A 23,517-nucleotide genomic window follows, 5' to 3' on the forward strand; every position below is an offset into this window, starting at 1 on the left:
AGATAGGGTTTCACCATGTTGGCCAGGCTGATCTCAAACTCCCAACCTCAGGTGATTAGCCCACCTCAGCCTCCCAAAGTGCTGGGAGTATAGGCGTGAGCCACCGCACCCGGCCAAGTTTGTCTTCCCAAGACAAAAGCTTTGGGATTCAAATCCCGGCCCTGCCATGCTCTAGGCCTATAGTCCTGGGAAAATCACTTAGCATTTATGAACCCTAGGTTCCTCATTTGTGAAAAACAAAAACAAACAAAAAAAAACAAGCAAACAACACCCCTTTCCTCAGCTGCCGCGAAGGTGCTCAGTCCTTCCGAGGGAGCTAAGGCCGCGTTGGGGTGAGGCCCTCACTTCTTCCGGCGACTAGCACCGCGTCCGGCAGCGCCAGCCCCACACTTGCCCGCGCTATGGCCTCCGTCTCCGAGCTCGCCTGCATCTACTCGGCCCTTATTCTGCACGACGATGAGGTGACCGTCACGGAGGATAAGATCAATGCCCTCATTAAAGCAGCCGGTGCGAATGTTGAACCTTTTTGGCCTGGCTTGTTTGCAAAGGCCCTGGCCAATGTCAACATTGGAAGCCTCATCTGCAATGTAGGGGCTGGTGGACCTGCTCCAGCAGCTGGTGCTGCACCAGCAGGAGGTCCTGCCCCCTCCACTGCTGCTGCTCCAGCTGAGGAGAAGAAAGTGGAAGCAAAGAAAGAAGAATCCGAGGAGTCTGATGATGACATGGGCTTTGGTCTTTTTGACTAAATCTCTTTTATAACGTGTTCAATAAAAAGCTGAACTTAAAAAAAAAAAAAAAAAAAAAAAACAAGCAAACAAACAAAACACAGTGCTTGCCTATAGTGGCCATCCAATATTTTTCCTTGCCCAATATCCACCCACTTATTTGTTTTTTGATTTTTTGGGTTTTTTTTTTTTTTTTTTTTAATGGAGTCTCACTCTGTCACCCAGGTTGGAGTGCAGTAGCATGATCTCAGTTCACTGCAACCTCCACCCCTAGGGTTCAAGCAATTCTCCTACCGCAGCCTCTGGAGTAGCTAGGACTACAGGTGCCTGCTACCATGCCTGGCTAATTTTTTTTGTATTTTTAGTACAGACAGGGTTTCACCATATTGGTCAGGCTGGTCTCGAACTCCTGACCTCAGGTGATCTGCCCACCTTGCTCTCCCAAAGTGCTGGGATTACAGGTGTGTGCCACCATGCCCGGCCATCCTTTTATTTGTAATAGCACCCTGTTTATATTTGGTGGAACAGCTCCTCACCCACTCTTGGCCTACATGGTGCTGGTGATGCAAAATCAACACCATCCCCCAACCCATAGTCGAACAGGTTGTCACATGACCATGATCTGGCCAATCAGTATATTCTATCCCGGCCCCAGGGTGAAATGTTCAGTTATGAGTCAGGCACCCCACTGGGATCACCGAGACTCAGTCCTGAGACTTATTGGCACAAGCTTCTTTCTCTTCTAAACTCGAAGCTGAAAATGATGTGGACCCAGCCTTGCTGCGGTCACCACACACAGAGAGGCTGCCTGAGAATGAGGCTGAGATGAGAGAGAAGGGCACCAAATACTGACGGCACACTGGATAGCACCAGGCCTGAAGCAAGGTCTCCCCAGGGACTGGTCCGTGATAGAAGGAAGTAAGTTCTACTTTTTACATAAACCAATTTGAGGTGGGTTTTTTATCATCTGAAAACCTTTCATTATGATTTCAGTGGACTCTGAAATCATAACGCCTGAGTTTTAATTGTGGCCCCATGCTTATTAACTGTGAGACTTTGAGTAGTTTACTTAATATCTCAATGACTCAGCTTCCTCATCTAATAAATGGATAATAATAGCACCAACCTCATAAGGCTGTTGTGAGGATTAAATCAGTGAATACACATAAAGCACTTATAATAATGCCTGGCACATAGAAAATGTATATTGGTGTTAGCTTTTTTTTTTTTTTTTTTTTTTTGAGACCGAGTCTCGCTCTGTTGCCCGGTCTGGAGTGCAGTGGCACCATCTCGGCTCATTGCAATCTCCACCTCCCAGGTTCAAGTGCTTCTCCTGCCTCGGCCTCCCAAGTAGCTGGGATTACAGGCGCCCACCACCATGCCCAGGTAATTTTTGTATTTTTAGTAGAGACGGGGTTTCATCAGGTTGGCCAGGCCGGTCTCGAACTCCTGACCTCAGGTGATCCACCCGCCTAGGTCTCCCAAAGTGTTGGGATTATAGGCGTGAGCCACCACTCGCGGCCCGAAGCAGGGTTTTAAGCAAGGAGGTGACATCTGACTTTTGTTTCTAAAGATCACTCCAGTTTTTGTGTTGGAAGTAGACTGTGGAGCAAGGGCAGAAACGGGAAGACAAGTCAGGAAGCCCTTGCAGTATCCAGGAGAAAGATAATGCATCTCTCAGCATGTTGGCTTTATTCTCTCACACCATCTTTCTGCTGATGAAGGAACTATGTCTGCTGGTGGCTTCTAGGCTCACCATCTCACAGCTTATGACCAGAGGGCAATGGGCTTTTTCTGTTTAATTCAAATTTTGAAAATAAACAAGTACAGTACAGTGGAGGGTATGTACCCACTCTACATTCCACTTGTCACCCTACCACAGATCTAGCACACACACAGCTGCCACTCGTTGAATGCATTTTGGAAAACAAATAAGTAACACATAAACATGCAGACTTCTACCAGGTTGATAGTGTGAGGTAGATTGTAGTGCATCGTTTACAGCCTCTTGCTTGTTCTACTTTATGACCAATGGCTACATGTGCAAATTTGACTAGATAAATCTCACAGGGGTGGCCAATGACCATGAGAGAAGCATACAGTCATACCCAGAGAATTGGGTTCCTGGCCTCATTGCCATCATCCCCTTGTTGAGTTATTCTTTCCTAGACAATGAGAAGATATATATAGTTTCCATCTTAGGCAATGTATTTTGAATCATAACAGGCAATTTTATGATATCAATAAAAGGAAGAAGCTACTTTCAAATATTTTATCAACATTTTTATCCAAAAGAATAAGGGCAGAATCATCAAGTAAGGCATAGAAGAGGACAGGGAGGACATATTAAAAATAGGGAGTGTCGAAATCAGACCCTGAAAACCAGCAGCTCAATAATTGAACCTATAGACATGTACTGTTTGGCCAGCACAGTAGTGACCCACTTGTTGATTTTAATTTTTTAAGTTATTGGCTGATATGTACATATCAGGGTTTTTCATAGGAACTCAGATCTCTAATTTCTAGTTAAAATGTTGTAGTGTACTCCAGATATCTGGCAGTGCTGAGCCACCTTTGCCCAGTCCCTGATCCCTGGATCGAGATTCCCTGGAGAAGGAGCCTCTCATTCCCCACATACACTCTCCTTCTGAAATGTATGGTACCTCCTTAGCCCCCATAAAAAAAAAATTAGAACTTAAACCTCTAATTTATTTATTTATTTTTTTGAGACAAAGTCTGGCTCTGTCGCCCAGGCTGGAGTGCAGTGGTGCGATCTCGGCTCACTGCAAGCTCCACCTCCCGGGTTCACACCATTCTCCTGCCTCAGCCTCTCGGTAGCTGGGACTACAGGTGCCCGTCACCACACCCAGCTAATTTTTTATATTTTTAGTAGAAACAGCGTTTCACTGTGTTCGCCAGGATGGTCTCGATCTCCTGACCTTGTGATCCACCCGCCTTGGCACCCCAAAGTGCTGGAATTACAGGCATGAGCCACCGCGCCCGGCCTGAACCTCTAATTTTTAAGTGTATTTTTTCTGAGACACCATACAAAATCCAGAATAGTGTTCTAGAACTAACATGGTAAAAGAAATCTCAAACCATGGGAATGCAAAACTTATGAGTAAGAACAGAGACATTTTCAATTAGGTGCATTTATATCATAGAACAAGTATAAAACAGGCTAATGTGTTAATTTTGGCACATCTATCATGAGTGAGACCCTTAGTCATGCCAAATCACAGAGATAAATTTAGAGTCATTCAAAGCCATTAGGATTATTAGCTCCTACATAAGAAATGTAGTATTAATAAACTCCAGCCTCAGTGTAAACCAGTTCTTTGGCCCATGTCTGTGTTTCTAAGCCATAACTACAAAATTCTAGGGTTTGGGTAGATACATCAGAACCAGGAACTGGAGTTGACTCAAATTATGAACCAAAAATTCAAAGAGATTACACTCATTTCTGAAACCGAGTACTGAACTGAAATACAACATTATGTTTTTCTAAATTGTGGACTCATCCAAAAGGATTTCCACGAAAACCAGTAAAATCCTACTGAACTACCATGAGCTAAAACTGAACCAGTGTTTTCTAAAATGATTTAACCAGAGCATCAGAATATTATCTGAACTAAACCAGTATTTTTTGTTTGAATATCTTCTGATAAATATCTTTAAAAGTTTACATATTTTTGTTTTGATTATTGTGCATATCAAAACTGCAGGAAACAATATTTCAATCAATAATCAACTCGTAAATTCCAGCAGATACTGCTAGTTGCCTACTAAATACCCATTCCATCCTCTTTCTTTAACAAAACCCAGATTTATTAAAGGAGACAATGTATCCAACTTCCTTTTCCTAACCTCCCTTGGAACCACATGTGGCCACTTACCTAAGTCTCAAACTATGAGATCTAAGTGGAAGTCACGTGGAACTTCCAGGAAAACCTTTTGCCGTGGATGCATTCTACATTCTTCCATCTTGGAATTTAGTTGAGCTGTATGGCTATAGCTTCAGTATCATAAGATAAATTTAAGGATGGAAGCCATACACGAAGAATGGTAAAACAGAACCAGAGGAGATGAGAACATTGTTGTCACCGTAAAGGTCCAAATTTCTTTCACAGATAAATAAATCTTTACTGTATATGAGCTAATGTTTTGGGGATTTTCTGTTGTATGTAGTCACACCATATCCTAACTGATAAAGACAGCACATGCTAATTTTATAGAAAGCAACTCAGTACATGTTTTTAATTCAACAAATATTCATTGAATACCTACTGTGCACCAATAATTGCATTAAGGATACTGACATATCTCTTGCTCTCATGGAACAGAGAAGAAAGAAAATTTGGCTAGGCAACTAGATGCAGACTCAGCCCAACTATTAATTAATATAGTCTTTGTACTTGGAGAAGTCACCTGACTTTTCTAAGCCTTAGGTGCTTCTTGCGTAACATCCTGGGGTTTGACCACATTTTTCTAAGGTCACTTCCAGCTCTCTCATTCCATGATTCAGTTGGTTTTCATAGAAAGTCTGCCCTTTCCTTGCTACCCATAGAGACTCAGCCACGCTTAGTCCCCAAAGGCCAGTGAATATCCACATCCCTACATAATGGAGCAGGAAAATGCGAAAGAGAAACAGAGATGCAAATCCTGAGCTGTCATCCCATCCTTAGGTGGATTTTCATTTGGCCCTTGACATTCTTTTAAATTTGGATGAGTTGTCAAGATTTTTTAAAGAGGTGATTTTGAACTTGGTGCGGTGGCTCACACCTGTAATCCCAGAATTTTGGGATGCCGAGGCGGGTGAATCACAAGGACAGGAGATCAAGACCATCCTAGCCAACATAGTGAAACCCCGTCTCTACTAAAAATACAAAAACTAGCTGGGCGTGGTGGCGCGCGCCTGTAGTCCCAGCTGCTCATCAGGTTGAGGCAGGAGAATGGCTCTATCCAGAGAGTCGGAGGTTGCGGTGAGCCGAGATTGTACCACTGTATTCCAGCCTGGGTGACAGAGCAAGACTCTGAGAAAGAAAGAAAGAAAGAGAGAGGGAGGGAGGAGAGAGAGAGAGAAAGAGAGAAAGAGAGAAAGAAAGGGTAATTTTACATAAAGTTATGTGGGTTTCCAGCTTCTCTGAAACTTTCCTAGAAGATCTGGCAGCACCAGGCCTTTCTTCCATGGTCACAAGAGATGGGAGCAGAGTTGCCTAAACAAGTTGAGTTGTGTTTATCCCCACCCCTTCCAGTTATCTTGCACCCATGTTTTCAATCATTTTCTCTCCCTAGAGAGCCCTTGTTGGTATATGAGTTTGAGGTCCTGTTTCAGCCAGCCATAATTGTCTAATTTCAGGGTCCCCTGTGTAGTGTCAGCACTGCTTTAATGACTCTGCTAGAGTATTTATTAGATTCCACAATCAGCAGTGAGAAAAGCCAAGAAACAACACAACTGACATCTAACAACACCGAAAAGGTTCAGGAATAGTCAGTACCAGCTACTTCTGGAAGTGGAAGGTTAAGGTAGGGCTAGCAAAGGAATATTGGTTGAAAACTCAATTAAAAAGCAGTTCAAAGAGACTTCCACTTTGGCTAAGATGGAATAGCAGACCAAATTTACTCTTCTTCCACCAAATGCAACTTATAAAATAGACAAATATATGAAACAGTTTTTCTGAAGACATTGAGTATAAGGCAATGAAGTATACCAATTCCTGAGATACAGGAAATAAACAAAATGAGCTCTTTGAGTGCCCCGGCTTACTGACTTGAGAAAGTTTCCAGGTCCACCCAAGATTGGCAGAATATACATTGTTTTTAGTACACAAAAAACATTTACCAAAATAGTCCAATTCTGGGCCATAAAATGAATTTCAATAATGTTAAATGGTTCAAGTTATACAAAGTATGCTCTGTGACCAAAATGAAATCAATAAGAAAAATATATCTCAGTAACACTGTGTGCTCTCCCCTCCCGTCCTCCTTCCTTCATCTCTCTGCACCACCACAATGGTGTGCATGAATGTTCAGGCTGATGCTCTCAAGAGCATCAACAATGCTGAAAAGAGAGGCCACGAACTCAGGTTCTTATTAGGCTGTGCTCCGAAGTCATCGTCCAGTTTTTCACTGTGATGATGAAGCATGGTTACATTGGCAAAATTAAAATCATTGATGATCAAAGAGCTGCCTTACAGGCAGGCTAAACAAGTGTGGCGTGATCAGCCCCAGATTTGATGTGCAACTCAAAGATCCAGAAAAATGGCAGAGTAATCTTCTTCCATCCCACCAGTTTGGTTTCATTGTATTGACAGCCTCAGCTGGCATCATGGACCATGAAGAAGCAAGACAAAAACACACAGGAGGGAAAATTCTAGCATTCTTTTTCTAGAGATGTAATAGAGATTTACAAACAAAATGCCTCTTGGACAAACAAATAAACAAATAAATAAATAAAATCTCAAAAACACCCAAATGTTTGAAAACTAAATAACTCACTTCTTAACCCATGGGTCAAAGAAGAAATCAAAGACAAATTAGCATTGTGAACTGACGCAAAAGAAAACACAACATATCAAAATGGGTGGGGTGCAGGGAATGCAGAACTTAGAGGGAAATCCATAGCACTCAACTGTCTAAAGTAGGAGAAAAAGAGTGCTCAAATCAACAACCTCAGCTTCCTTCTTTCTTAAGAAACTACAGGAAAGTGAAACTCAGAGTAAGCAGAAGAAAAAAATAATAATAATACCAACATTTTAAAGAGGTCATACTAATTCTACATGAACTCTTCCAGAAAGCTAAAGCGGGGGTGGGGCGGGGGAATCCTATGAGGTCAGCATTCTATGAATCAAACCAAAGACATTGCAAGAAAAGAAAACTTATGCCAGGTGCCTCACGCCTGTAATCCCAGCACTTTGAGAGGCCGAGGCAGGCGGATCACAAGGTCAAGAGATCGAGAGACCAGCCTGGCCAACATGGTGAGACCCTGTCTCTACTAAAAACACAAAAATTAGCTGGACGTGGTGGCACATGCCTGTAATCTCAGCTACTTGGGAGCCTGAGGCAGGAGAAACGCTTGAACCCGGGAGGCAGAGCTTGCAGTGAGCCGAGATCACGCCACTGTACTCCAGCCTGGGTGACAGAGCGGGACTCCGTCTCAAAAAGAAAAGAAAACTTACGAACGTAGGTGCAAATTTCTTAAAACAAAATTTTAGCAAATTGATTTCAATTATATACAAAAAGAATCATATATTTTAACCAAGAAGGCTTTATCCCACAATTGCAAGATTACTTTAACATTTGAAAAATTTCAGGGTGGGGCACAGTGGCTCACACCTGTAATTCCAGCACTTTGGGAGGCCGAGGCAGGCAGATCACCTGAGGTCAGGAGTTCAAGACCCACCTGACCTACATGGTGAAACCCTGTCTCTGCTAAAAATACAAAAAAATTAGCTGGGCGTGGTGGCGTGCCTGCAGTTCTAGCTACTCAGGAGGCTGAGGCATGAGAATCACCTGAACTCGGGAGGTGGAGGTTGCAGTGAGCCGAGATTGCACCACTGCTCTCCAGCCCAGGGGACGGAGGCGGACTCCGTCAGAAAAGAAAGAAAGAAAGTAAAGAAAGGAAAGGAAAGAAAAGAGGAGGAGAGGAGAGGAGAGGAGGGGAGGGGAGGAGAGGAGGGGAGGGGAGGGGAGGAGAGGAGGGGAGGGAGGGGAGGGGAGGAGGGGAGGGGAGGAGGGGAGGAGGGGAGGGGAGGGGAGGGGAGGAGGGGAGGGGAGGGGAGGGGAGGAGGGGAGAGGAGGGGAGGGGAGGAGAGGAGAGGAGGAAGGAAGGAAGAAAGAAAGGAAAGAGAGAAAGAGAGAGAGAGAGAAAGGAAGAAAGGAAGGAAGGAAGAAAAGAAAAGAAAAGAAAAGAAAAGAAAAGAAAAGAAAAGAAAAGAAAAGAAAAGAGAAAAGAAAAGGAAAGAAAAATCTTGGCTGCACATGGTGGCTCATGCCTGTAATCCCAGCACTTTGGGAGGCCGAGGTGGGAGGATTGCTGGAGCTCAGGAGTTCAAGACCAATCTGGGCAACATGGTGAAACCCCGTCTCTACAAAAAAAAAAAAAAATTAGCCGGGCACAGTGGCACATGCTTTTATAGTCCCAGCTACTTGGGGCAGGGTTAGGGGTGGAGGGAGGTTGTTGAAGCAGGAAGATCACCTGAGCCCCGGAGGTCCAGGCTGCAGTAAGCCGTGTTCGCACCACTGCTCCAGCCAGAGAGACAAAGTGAGACCCTGTCTCCAAAAAAAAAAAAAGCATTTGAAAATCAATTTAATTCACTATATTAACAAATTAAAGGTCAGGTGTGGTGGCTCACACCTGTAATCCCAGCACTTTGGGAGGCCAAGGCGGGAGGATCACTTGAGGTCAGGAGTTCAAGACCAGGCTGGCCAACATGGTGAAACTCCATCTCTACTAAAAATACAAAAAAATTAGCCAGGTGTGGTGGCAGGTGCCTGTAAACCCAGCTACTTGGGAGGCTGAGGCAGGAGAATCTTTTGAACCCCAGAGGTGGAGGTTACAGTGAGCCAAGATCACGCCACTGCACTCCAGCCTGGGTGACACAGTGAGACTCTGTCTCAAACAAACAACAAAACAAACAAACAAAAATTTAAAAAGAAAAACCATGTGACCAGCTCAAAATAAGCATTTAACCTCCATTCCTGATGAAAATTTTCAACAAACTAGGAACAGATGGGAACTTCTACAATCTGATAATGGATAACTATGAACACCCTACAGCTAGCATCATACTTAATGGTGAAAGACTGACTGCTTTCCCCAATATCAGAACAAGGAAAGAATGTCTGCTGTTACCACTTATATCCAACACTGAACTTGGTAAGATGTAAATTTTCCCCAATTTGATCTATAGCTATAATAAATCCAAGTCAAAAATCCCAGCAGGCTTTTTATATTTTTTATATTACACATTAAATCATACATATATGTATACATTAACATTTACATTTTACATTATATGATTCATTTTTACATTAACAATGTGTTTTTTAAAATTGACAAGCTGATCATATAATTCATTTAGGGACAGGCGCGGTGGCTCATGCCTTGGGGCGGGGTTAGGGGTGGAGGGAGGTTGCTGAAGCAGGAAGATCACTTGAGCCCAGGAGGTGGAGGCTGCAGTGAGCCGTGTTCGCACCACTGCTACTTGGCGGGGGGGGGGTTAGGGGTGGAGGGAGGCATGGTGGCTCATGCCTATAATCCCAGCATTTTGGGAGGCTGAGGTGGGCAGATCACTTGAGATCAGAAGTTCAAGACCAGCCTGTCCAAGAAGGTGAAACCCCATCTCCACTAAAAAGAAAAAAATTAGCCGGGTGTTGTGGCGCATGCCTGTAGTCCCAGCTACTTGGGAGGCTGAGGCAGGAGAATGGCTTGAACCCGGGAGGTAGAGGTTGCAGTGAGCTGAGACCGTGCCACTGCACTCCAGCCTGCATGACAGAGCAAGACTCTGTTTCAAAAAAAAAGATAATAAAAAATAAAAATATAATTCATTTAGAAATGCAAAAGATTTGGAATAACCAATTCAACTTTGAAAAAGAAGAATAAATATGGAGAATTTACCCTATGTAACTTTAAGACTTAATATAAGTTACAATAATCAACATAGTGTGGTACTGAATTCAAAAGAGACAAATAGAAAAATAGATTAGAGACTAAGAAACAGTAACTCGCGTAAGTGCAAAGGCAATTTGATGGGGAAAACAGTCTTTTTTGACAAATAGTGTTGAAATAATTGGATATCCATGTACAAAAAAGAAAAAAAAAACCCAGAACTTTGACCCATCTCACACTACACAGAAAAAATTAACTGAAAATGGTTCAGGAACATGGCACTCCCCTGTAGTCCCAGCTACTCCAAAGGCTGAGGTGGAAGGACCATTTCACCCCTGGCTTCAAGGCTGCAGTGAGCTATGATCATGCCACCGAATTCCAGCCTGGACATCAGAGTGAGATTTTGTCTCCTTTTTTTTTTTTTTTTTTTTTTTTGGAGACAGAATCTGGCTCTATCGCCCAGGCTGGAGTAGTGCAGCAGTGCTATCTCGGCTCACTGCAACCTCTGCCTCCCGGGTTCAAGCAATTCTCCTGCCTCAGCCTCCCAAGTAGCTGGGACTACAGGCACATGCTGTCACGCTCGGCTAATTTTTTATATTTTAGTAGAGACCAGGTTTCACCGTGTTGCCCAGGCTGGTCATGAACTCCTGAGCTCAGGCAATCCGCCCACCTTGGCCTCCCAAAGTGGTAGGATTACAGGTGTGAGCCACGGCGCCCGGCCGAGACTCTGTCTCTTAAAAAAAAAAAAAAGAAAGAAAGAAATTAATTAAAAATAATTTACTCAAAATGGATCACAGACCTAACCTAAAACTATTAATATCTAAGGAAGCACACACACACACACACAAGAGAAACTCTTTGTGACCTTGGGTTAAGCAAATATTTCTTAGAAACAGCACCAAAAGCAAAATCAATAAAATAAAATCAATAAATTGAACTTCATCAAAATTAAGAACATTTATGGAAGATTCTAAAATCTCTTATGGAGAAAAAAAGAAATAAAACTGAGAACATTTGCTCTTTAAAAGACATTGTTAGGGGAATGAAAAGGCAAGCTGCAGACTAGGAGCAAATATATGCAAGTCACACATTTGATAACAGATTTGTATCCAAAATATGTAAAGAAATCTCAAAACTCAATAAAAAAACAAAACAACCAAATTTTATAAATGGGCAAGAGATTTGAACAATTTACCAAAGAGGATATACAGATGGCAAATAAGCACATGCAAAGATGCTCAATATCATTAGTCATTAGGAAATGCAAATTAAAACCATGAGATACCACTACATACTCATTAGAATATCTAAAATTTAAACGACTGACCAAATCACATGTTGGCAAGGATGTTGAGCAACCTAGAACTTTCTGGTTCACTGCTGGTGGAAATATGAAATGGTACAACCAGTTTGGAGAACAGTGTGGCAGTTTCACTAAAGGTTAAACATGTTGTTCAAAGTTCAACTAAAAAAAAAAAAGTTAAACATGCACCTGCTATATGGCTCAGCCATTCCATTCCTAGGTGTTAACCCAAGAAAAATGAAAAACCATGTCCACACAAAGACCTGAACATGAATGTTCATAGCAGCATTATTTGTAATAACCAAAAACTGGAAACAATCCAGGTATCCATCAACAACTAAATGAATAAACAAATTTTGGTGTATTAATCCAACGAGATACTACTTAACAATAAAAAGGAATGAACTATTGATATACTCAACGACATGAATGAATCTCAAAGTAATTATGCTGAGTGAAAAAAGGCAGAATCCCTCCCCACTAAAAAGAGCAAGTACTATATGATTACATTTACATAAAATCTTAGAAAATGCAAACCAATCTAGTGGCAGAAAGCAGATCAGCAGTTGCCTGAGTAGGCAGCGGAAACTTGAGGGGCAACTAATATGATCACTGTCTTATTTTTTTTTTTTTTTTGGGGTGGGGGACAGGGTCTCACTCTGTCACTCAGGCTGGAGGGCTGTGGTGTGATCACAGCTCACTGACTGCAGCCTCAACCTCCCAGGCTCAAGTGATCCTCCCACCTCAGCCTCCTGAGTAGCTGGGACTACAGGCATGCACCACCACGCCCAGCTAATTTTTTTCTTTTTTTTTTTTTTTTTGAAATGGAGTCTCACTCTGTCACCTAGGCTGGAGTGCAGTGGCGCAATCTCGGCTCACTCCCAGCTCTGCCTCCTGGGTTCACGCCATTCTCCTGCCTCAGCCTCCCGAGTAGCTGGGATTACAGGCACCCACCACCACGCCCAGATAATTTTTTGTATTTTTTTTAGTAGAGACGGGGTTTCACTGTGTTAGCCAGGATGGTCGCGATCTCCTGACCTCGTGATCCACCTGCCTTGGCCTCCCAAAGTGTTGCGATTACAGGCGTGAGCCACCACACCTGGCTACGCCTGGCTAATTTTTAAATTTTTTGTAGAGACGGAGGTCTCACTTTGTTGCCCAGGCTGTTCTCAAACTCCTGGACTCAAGCCATCCTCCTCCCTTGGACTCCCAAAATGCTGGGATTACAGGCATGAGCCACCGTGCCCAGGTGCTCATTATCTTGACTGTTTATAATTTCATGGGTGTATACATATGTCAAAACTTATCAAATTGTACATTTTAAATAAGTCACATTTATTTTATGTCAATTATATCCCCATAAAGCTGTTTTTTAAAAAAAATAACAATTTGATCCTTAGCTGCCTTCCCCAACTCCGTGCAACTGAGCAACTGCCCTCCCACAATCCTGCCACTAGGCTTAAGGTTTATTCTCTGGAGGAAGTTAATGGAGCTTCTAAGGACTGACTGGAGCACAGCGGGCACCATGGATGGCAAGGAATTACAACAAAAAAAGGAAAGTCCACAGAATGAATGCTGAGACTCACTGCTCTTTAGCCCCCACCCCGGGTCCCAGGACACTGGCAGCCAGGTCTATCTCCTTGAGCAGAAGACTGGAAGACTTACTGGCCCAAGAAGAAATACTCAAACATCCTGACATTGGAGGTAGCAGAGCCAGATAACCCTATGGGGAAGACAGCAGTCAACAAGTTCCACTCATAAGATCAGAGCCTCCATTTGGCTTTTTAATACTCTACTCTTAAATATAAGCAGACAGCTAAAACTAGAATTTCACTGTTCTGAGAACATGAAAGGTCAAGAAAGGCTCGTACAGGGGGCTGGAGAGCACTGTCAGAAAGGTAAATTATATTCTTTAGAAAGAAGTCCTTTTAAAATGCCAAAACCAGAAAAACCATGAAGTAGCAATTTAAGCAAATTAGGATGTGTGAGGATAAATATTACAAGAATCAGCTGAAAGAATTGAAAGTGGTTGCCTCCTAGGAAAGGAAAATAGGGAGGAATAAGGAAATTACTGCAGCAACACGTGTAGGAGAATTATGTGGCTCTCTAAATTATGTGCCCGTGGGCTGAGCATGGCGGCTTATGCCTGTAATCCTAGCACTTTGGGAGGCCAAGGTAGGAGAATCCCTTGAGGCCAGGAGTTCCAGACCACCCTGGGTAACGTAGCAAGACTCTGTTTCTACAAGAGAAAAAAAATTATCCAGACATGTGACACGCATCTATCTAGCTATTTGGGAAGCTGAAGTGGGAAGATCACTTGAAGTCAGGAGTTTGATGCTACAGTGAGCTATGATCAAGCACTGCACTCCAACCTGGGTAACAGAGTGAGACCTTGTCTCTTAAAAATATATTAATTTAAAAATAAAAAAATTATGTGCCCATGTAACTTTGATTAAAACTGGGGAAAAAGTGAAAGAAAATTCATTAGAGATGAATAAAGTTCTTGAAAAATCAATGGGTAGGATAATCACATGTCTGTGTTTGCCAGAAACACTCCCAGTTTTCATCTATTAATAGCACTCCCTTTTACTCTCAAAACATGCCCATTTGGCTAATTTTATGATGTGTGAGGTTGACACCTCCTGAATCCACTGATCAACCTTAACATCACCTTAACATCAGACACAGTGTCCTCCTGATAACGATGCAGCAGGAAGTACACGGTTCCACCTATGAAATATCGTTGCCAAAAAAAAAAAAGCAAAACTTGAATCTCAAGTCTCCCGGTCAGGGTTTCTCAACCTCAGCACTGCTGACATTTGGGACACACAATTCTTCCTTGTGGGCAGCTGTCCTGTGCACTGCAGGATGTTTAGCAGCATCCCTGGCCTCCACCCACTAGATGCCTGTAGCACCCCCACCCCCAGGTGTGACAACCAAAAGTCTCCAGACATTGCCAGTGTCCCCTGGGAGGTGAGGGAAGCAGAGTCTCCCCCAGCTGAGAATCACTGTTGTCTACATCTTCAGCACCAATGTACAGGAAACAGGATGGAAAAATAGGTTGAAGGACACTAGCAGAATATACCAGCCACATTCAGAACGTGGGAAGTTCTGAAGGACAGATGACCCAACTATGTCAACAAACAAATGGCAAGGGGAAGGTATAGGGGAGGGACCATGACAGTATAAAAGCCCTTAAAAAATGTCAGCGAACACAATGTGTGGACTTGTTTGGATTCTCATTTAAACAAACTGCAAAAAGACATTTTTGACACAACCGGAGAAAACTGAGTTCGAAGGTATTATGACACTAAGAAATAACGCTAATTTTGTGGATGTGATAATGGTAACTATGGTTACAGTATTTTTTAAAGCTTTCTGTTAGAGACACATATTGCTGTACTCGTGGATAAAGTGTTACGATGTCTATCTGGTTGCAGTAGGGGAAAATGGGGACTAGATAAGACAACATCGAATCAGCGACTGGTATTGACATTGAGTGACGGGTACACAGATGTTCATTATACTCTTCTCTCAACTTTCGTGTATGTTTGAAAGGTTTTGTGATAAAAACTGAAATGTAATAAATCAAATCCATGAAATTAACAAAGCATGGCTCAATGGGAAGTTTCCAGAGTTTGCGGCTGTATCCCTGGCTCCTCCACTAATAGTTCTGTTCATTTTAAGCAGGAAAGTCACTTCTCTGGCCTACAGGAAAAGGATCTTGAATTGAGAGATGTTCATAGTTTCTTCCAAGTGAGATTTTTGATGACTCTGTGACATTTCTTGAATAAGTGTGCTGAGTAACAGCCCTGAGGACCCAGCAGTCTCAAAAGCTTGACTTTGTGATAGAGATGCTGGTGGACTCCCTGGTGGTGAGTGCTGGCCCAGGGCTCCCAGGTTAAGCAATGTGCCCCCTCCTCGGCCCCTTCACTAGTTTAGAAGTAACAAGATCAACTGCCTCGGAACATTCTGAATTAGAAAGCGCCTGCTGAATAAGGCTTGCGTCAAGCTTCTCTTTAAGCGGCTGTGGCTGCAGTTTGAGTAACTTGTCAGGAAAGTGTGAACTACAAGTCAGTATTACAAAAGTGTTTATTTTCAGCCTTTCCAAAAAACAGTGAGAAAGAGGAAAGCATGCATAATAAAGCAGCCGGGCATCTGAGGCAAAAGTTGGCTTTTCCTTAATCCTCTCCTCCCATCCTCCTACCCTTTTTGACTACAGGTACCCCTTTTCTGTGAACTTGAATGCAGCCTCCCACAGGTTTGGACAAAAGAACGAGCAGGAAGAAGACATTTGGAACGGGATGGAGGAAAGAGGTAGCCCTCATAGGTAGGGGTGCAGAGCTCAGAGTGGAAAAGGAACAGCAGAAGTCCTGTTCTCCCATGCCCTTGCCAAGTCCTGCTGCAACAAAATGATGAGCTTGGAACTGACTGCCAGCTGCCACAAAGGGAACCCTTATTACAGAGAGCGCCCTGAAACACCCGTGGAAACAGCGTCCAAAAGATTTCTGCTCGTGCTTTGAAGAATGCAGAAAACTCTCCTTGCCACCATATGTGGAGCATTACCCACAGAGAAGGGAAGGGGGAAACACACCCATCTCCTCCCCTCCATCCCCAACTTGGGCCCCAACTAAAACCTCAGCCTCTCTTCCTCAGCCTATCACAAGGGCCTCCCACCAGTCTTCCATCCATGAGGGTGGCCTTCCACAAATGCAAGCCTGCCCAAACTACTTACTCTACTCTTTAAGATATTTTCACAAGCCCTCATAGCTGAGGGGAATAAAATCCAGTGTACAGAAGTTCCAGTAGAGGCAGTGAATACTAGTGGTTTAAAAGCATCCTCAGAAATCACAGGTGATGCAAGAACCCCTGGATAAACCTAGAATGAGTTTCTCTATAATATTCAGTTGCCAGGCCTAGGGCCAGAGCCAAAGGAATCCCACCTGGACTCTGGGACCCTTGGCTTTGGGCCTATTCCCCAGCTTTTCCTATGCTGCAGCTCTTCCATCTCCCCAGAAGAGAAGTGGTGGGGGCGAGGGGGGGTCAATTACCAAAAGGCAAGTCCCTCCCTGAAGAAAGTGCCGTGGAAAGGGCAGCCCCAAACAGTGGGTCCCCCAGCCTGAGGGAGTACGAAGGATGGAGCAGCCCCAGGAAGGCTAAAGTGTGCATTCCAAAAGTCTTGTACACCTGAGTTGTCAATCAAAGCAATTCAGCTGGCAGCCCAGAGACCAGCAGCAGAGGCAAACAAGAGCCCTGAAGGGTAGAGGGAGTCAGAGAGTCAGCAGAAGGTGGATCAGGTCAACTCTGAAGATGAAGTACAAATGCCTAAGGGATTTTACCCTCCTTCAAAAAATGTGTAATTACACAAGTAATGCATGAATACATTCTACTGAGAAAATACATCACTTCAGGGCTGGGCTTGGTGGCTCACACCTGTAATCTCAGCACTCTGGGAGGCCGACGTAGGTGGATCACCTGAGATTGGGAGTTCGAGACCAGCCTGACGAACATGGAGAAATCACGTCTCTACTAAAAATACAAAATTAGCCAGGCGTGGTGGCACGCACCTGTACTCCCAGCTACGCGGGAGGCTGAGGCAGGAGAATCACTTAAACCTGGGAGGCAGAGGTTGTGGTGAGCTGAGATAGCGCCATTGCACTCCAGCCTGGGCAACAAGAGTGAAACTCCGTCTCAAAATAAATAAATAAATAAATAAATAAATAAATAAATAAATAAATAAATAAAATACATCACTTCAGATTAAACTGCTATGTTGGTTAGGATGTGTTTTATTGTAACAGAACACCTGGCTAACAGTAGTTTAAGAAACAAAGGCTTTTACATATCTCAGGTAACAATAAGTTTGGAGAAAAACAGTTTCTGCTTTGGAAAAGGAAGAAGGTATCAAGATGCTGGGGTGGGCCAGGATTATGCCTATAATCCCAGCAGATTGGGAGGCTGAGGCAGGAGGATTGCTTGAGCCCAGGAATTTGAGACCAGCCTGGGCAATATAGTCAGACCCCCAACTCTATAAAAAATAAAAAATTAGCCAGGTGTGGTGGCACACACTTGTGGTTTCCACCACAGGAAGCTGAAGCAGGAGGATGGATTGAGCCCAGGAGCTTGAGGCTGCAGTGAGCTATGATGGTGCCACTGAACTCCAGCCTGAGTGATAGAGCAAGAGACCCTGTCTCAAAAATAAATAAATAAATAAATAAATAAATAAATAAATAAACAAACAAAAGGCAGAGTGCAGTGGCTCATGCCTATAATCCCAGCACTTTGGGAGGCGGAGGCTGGTGGATCACCTGAGGTCAGGAGTTCAAAACCAGCTTGACCAACATGGAGAAACCCCACCTCTACTAAAAAAAAAAAAAAAAATACAAAATTAGCCAGGCGTGGTGGCACATCCCTGTAATCCCAGCTACTCAGGAGGCTGAGGCAGGAGAATTGCCTGAACTGGGGAGGTGGAGGTTGTGGTGAGCTGAGGTCATGCCACTGCACTCCAGCCTGGGCAACAAGAGCGAAACTCCGTCTCAAAAAAAACAAAACAAAACAAACGAAAACAAAAAATAAGATGCTAAGCTGATGTCTCTACATTTCTCCATTTCTCCTGGTCTTTTTTTTTTTTTGAGATGGAGTCTTGCTCTGTTGTCCAGGCTGAAGTGTAGGAGCGCAATCTTGTCTCACCACAACCTCTGCCTCCCAGGTTCAAGGAGTTCTCCTGCCTCAGCCTCTCGAGCAGCTGGGACTACAGGTGCTCGGACCACACCCAGCTAATTTTTTATTTTTAGTAGAGACAGAGTTTCACCATGTTTGTCAGGCTGGTTTTCAACTCCTGACCTTGTGATCTGCCCGCCTCGGCCTCCCAAAGTCATGGGATTACAGGCGTGAGCCACCATGCCCGGCCTCTCCTGGCCTTTTCCCTTGGGTCACAAGATGGTTGCTGTAACTCCAAGCATCACATTTCCAAAAACTCCATCCCAAGGCAAAAAGGAAAGGGAGAAGCAGAACTCTTCACCTTCATCTACTTACTTCATCTACTATACCCTGTCTGTTATTAGAACAACAGCAACAAAAATACTTCTTAAAAGTCACCAGCAGTTTCCATACTCTGGTTCTGCCATGTAATCCAACAAGGATGAAGCCGAGCTCTATACCAGCATTGCCCTCAAGGCCATCCGGCACAACCAGCCCGACCAGGCGCTCCTCTTCCTGGAGAAGGCACAGTGGCTATACCCAATGCCGCGAGTTTGCATCTTGATGGAGTCCCTCAACTAGGAACCACAAACTGCTGGTGACTAGCCCCAACCCACAGACGCAACCCATGCCACCCACAGGAAAGCAGGTGGGACTGATGCTCCCTAGGCCAATGGTGAAGCTGGAGGAGGAGAGACCACCAAAGGCTACACTGCAGAAGGAGTTGCAGCTGTGGAAAGGGTCAAGCAATGTAAGGATTACTATGAGATCCTGGGGGCTAGTAGAGGGGCCTCAGATGAGGACCTGAAGAAGGCCTACCACAAACTGGCCCTCAAATTCCACCCAGACAAGAACCATGCACCTGGCGCCACTGAAGCTTTCAAAGTCATTGGCACAGCATATACAGTACTCAGCAACCCGGAGAAGAGGAAGCAGTATGGCCCGGCGCGGTGGGGCATGCCTGTAATCCCAGCACTTTAGGAGGCCGAGGTGGGCAGATCATGAGGTCAGGAGTTTGAGACCAGCTGGTTTGAAACCAGCCTAGCCAACATGGTGAAACCCTGTCTCTACTAAAAATACAAAAACTAGCCGGCCATGGTGGCCCATGTCTGTAATCCCAGCTACTCAGGAGGCTGATGCAGGAGAATTGCTCGAACCCGGAAAGCAGAGGTTGCAGTGTACTGAGATCGAGCAATGCACTCCAGCCTAGGCGACAGAGCAAGACTGTCTCAGAAAAGAAAGAAGGAAGGGAGGGAGGGAGGAAGGGGGAGAGAGAGAGAGAGAGAGAGAGAGAGGGGAGAGAGAGAGAGAGAGAGAGAGAGAGAGAGAGCAGTTTGACCACTTCGGCGAGAGAGAGAGCGAGAGAGAGAGAGAGAGAGAGAGAGCAGTTTGACCACTTCGGCGATAACAGGAGCCAGGCAGCCAGGCCCGGCATCGGCAGGGGACTTCCACCGCGGCTTTGAGGCTGACATCTCCCCCGAACACCTCTTCAACATGTTCTTTGGCAGTGGCTTCCCTTCTAGTAAAGTCCACATCTACAGCAATGGCCACATATACCTCCCAACAAAGGCAGGGCCCCAGGGAGAAACAGAGTGACCGCGGGCTAGGGGTGTTTGTGCAGCTGATGCCCATCCTCATCCTCGTGTCAGCTCTCAGCCAGCTCATGGTCTCCAGTCTACCCTACAGTCTGAGCCCAAGACTGTCTGTGGGCCACATCACAGGCGAGTCACTGACCACCTGAGCACTTTCTCCGAGGAGTACACAGGCTCCAGCCTCCAAACAGTCAAACCGAATGTGGAAGATGATTATATCGCCAACCTCTGGAACAACTGCTGGAAGGAGAAGCAGAAGAAGGAAGGCTTGCTGTACTGGGGCCGCTGCTTTGGCAACACAGATATGTACCACAAAGCACAGAAGATGGACAGCCCCCTGCTGCAGCTGACTGTCACAGGTGCAGGCCTCCCTGCATGGATAATCTGGGGCCACCCAAGCCACTGAGGTCCAAACTATGAAATTCTTGGAGAATTGTTAGTGACATGCACTGAGCCAAGGTGATGGACTGTATATTTAAGGAAAGACATACAAAGAAACAAAATTAAAACAGAATTGGAAGCCAAAAAAAAAAAAAAAAGTCAACAGCAGACTAGGTCACATGTCTACCCCTAGACAAATCACAGGCAAAGGGGAGTGGTATAAGCATACTTGGCTTAGATCAATCATGATTTGACACCTGGACCTACCTTCCCTGAGCACAATGCTGCCTTTTGATACCTGAACAAGACTTGAGTTGCTAGCATTAAAGAAGGGGGTGAGTGGGAAATGGCTGTTATTAAGCAGCCAGTACTATCTACTACAACTGAAGTCCCCTTTGACCAACCCCGGAATCTTGAACCGCCTCCCACCTCTCCAGAGCAAACCACTCTTACCAGTTTGATGTATATTATTCCAAACTTTGCATATGGACATATACATATAACAAAACACCATAAAAGACATGGGGCATTTAATAGACCTTTTTTTTTTTTTTTTTTTTTTTTTTTTTTTGAGGCAAAGTTTCGCTCTTACCAGCCAGGCTGGAGTGCAATGGTGTGATCTCGGGTCACTGCAACCTCCACCTCCCAGGTTCAAGCGTTTCTCCTGCCTCATCCTCCCAGAGTAGCTGAGATCACGGGCATGCGCCATCATGCGCAGCTAATTTTTGTATTTTCAGTAGAGATGGGGTTTCACCACGTTGGCCAGGCTGGTCTGGAACTCCTGACCTCAGGTGATCTGCCTGCCTCGGCCTCCCAAAGTGTCGGGATTACAGGCGTGAGCCACCACACAAGTGTTGGGATTACAGGCGTGAGCCACCGCGCTGCACCTTAATAGACTTATGATAGTGTACGTGGTTGGGGGGTTGGTGAGTACTGCAAACATGCCATCCTACTCTAGGCATTTTTCTGCAGTTTGCTTCACCACTCAACAACAGGTCTCAGCAATCTCTCCACACCATAACTATTGACCTGTTCTGTCTTTTCAGCTCCTGCCTAGGATTTCCTAGCATGGACACATCACAGTTTATTTAGATATTTCCCTATGGATAGCATCGTGGGTTGTGTTCCTAGCAGTTTCTAAGTACATCTGTGGATAAAGGCAGAGGATGCTCTCTTTGCCCCTCAGATTCATCCTTGTCTGCTCTGTGTCCAGGCTGCTGATAGCATGAGCTGACTCCCTCACCTTTTGGCATCTGGTTGGATAAAACCGATATGAGTGGCAGGAAATCAAAGGGTGAAAGAGAGAGAACTTGGAGTGTTTATCCACCGGCTCACTTCCTACCAAGCTGCAGGTTGGCAGTGGCCGCGTTTCTCTTGCAAAGGTCACAGGTCCTGTTAGGGGCCTGTCCTAGAGCTAAAGCTCTCAGGGCGTTCCTGTATCTGCTCTTATCCTCTTGTCCCCCAGAAACATGATAAGAGCCCAAAACCTCCCTGTCACCCCTCAGAGCTCTCTAATACCTTACCTCACACCTCCTCTTAAGCTCAGCACTAAGTACTCCAGGCTGCGAGATTAGTTTAGCAACCAGTCAACAAATTTCCAAAACTCCCAGCCTAGTCATTAAGAATATGGGCTTTTCAGCAATTTCTCATCTGGGTGAATACCCCAAGGAGATGAAATCACCACCTCATAAACACATCTGCACTCCCATGCTCCTTGAAGCATTATTCACAATAGCCAAGGTATAGAAACAACCTAAATGTCCATCTATGGACAAATGGATAAAGAAAATATGATGTGTACACACACAGACACACACACAGGAATATTATTCAGTCTTAAAAAAGGAGATCCTGTCATTTGCGCCAGAACATGGATGAACCTAGAAGACATGTGCTGAGCGAATTAAGCCAGACACAGAAATAAAAATATTGCATGATCTCACCTATACGTGGATTTAAAAAAAAAAAAAAAAAAGCTCAATTACACAGAGACAGAGAATAAAACAGTGGTTACCATGGCAAGGGGGAGGGGGAGAGGAAATGGGGACATGTAGGTCAAAGGACACAAAATAGCAGATGTGCAGGATGAACACATTTAGAAATCTAATGTATAACATTAGGGCTAAGTTAATAAAATCGCATTGCTCTGAAATTTGTGTTAAGTAAGTAGATTTTAGCTGCTCTTGTCACAAAAAAAGTAACTGTGAGATGATAGATATGTTAATCAGCTTCACTATAGTAACCATTTTACTATCTATATCTGTATCCTATAACAGCATGTTGTAAACCTCAAAGATACACAATAAAAATTATTTTTAAAGAAGAATATGGGTTGAAAAGATAAATCAAGGTTCAAATTTTGATCCCACCACTCAGCAGCTGAGAGGCCTCATGAAAGCTATTCCACTCTGTGCCTCAGTTTCTTCATTTGTAAAACTGAAATTATAAAATTACCTCATAAAGCCCAGGCATGCTGGCTCATGCCTGTAATCCCAGCACTTTGAGAGGCCGAGGCAGGTGGATCACCTGAGGTCAGGAGTTCAAGACCAGCCTGGACAACATGGTGAAACCCCATCTCTACTAAAAATACAAAATACAAAAATTAGCTGGGTGTGGTGGTGGGCACCTGTAATCCTAGCTACTCGAGAGGCTGAGGCAGGAGAATCGCTTGAGTCCGGGAGGCAGAAGTTGTGGTGAGCCGAGATAGCGCCATTGCACTCCAGCCTAGGCAACAGAACGAGACTCTGTCTCAAATAAAATAAAATAAAATAAATAAATAAAATAAAATTACCTCATAGGATAGTTTCAAAGATTCCATAATATAATATATCTGAAAGATCTTGGCTGGGCACAGTAGCTCATACCTGTAATCCCAGTACTTTGGGAGGCCGAGGCGGGTGGATCATGAGGTCCGGAGATCGAGACCATTCTGGCTAATACAGTGAAACCCTGTCTTTACTAAAAATACAAAAAACCAGCCAGGTGTGGTGACACACACCTGTAGTACCAGCTACTTGGGAGGCTGAGGCAGGAGAATCGCTTGAACCCAGGAGGCAGAGGTTGCAGTGAGCCAAGATCATGCCACTGCACTCCAGCCTGGGCAACAGAGTGAGACTCCATCTCAAAAAAAAAAAAAAAAAAAGATCTTAACAAAGTGCCTAGTCCACAGAGAGCCCTCCATAAATGGTAACAGACATGGTTTTTCCG

At 44.3% G+C, this 23,517-nt stretch overlaps 2 pseudogenes across 1 annotated transcript; both read left to right on the forward strand.

The window, feature by feature from the left end:
* The first annotated feature begins 263 nt into the window (after positions 1-263).
* On the forward strand, positions 264-783 carry LOC104656186 (annotated as a pseudogene). The gene has a single exon (XR_747087.2). The product of XR_747087.2 is annotated as a 60S acidic ribosomal protein P1 pseudogene (transcript).
* A 17,974-nt stretch (positions 784-18,757) lies between these two features.
* LOC104656187 lies at positions 18,758-20,312 on the forward strand (annotated as a pseudogene).
* The last annotated feature ends 3,205 nt before the right edge of the window (positions 20,313-23,517 follow it).

Source organism: Rhinopithecus roxellana, chromosome 17, assembly GCF_007565055.1.
Source record: "Rhinopithecus roxellana isolate Shanxi Qingling chromosome 17, ASM756505v1, whole genome shotgun sequence".
NCBI classification, from domain to species: Eukaryota; Metazoa; Chordata; class Mammalia; order Primates; family Cercopithecidae; genus Rhinopithecus; species Rhinopithecus roxellana.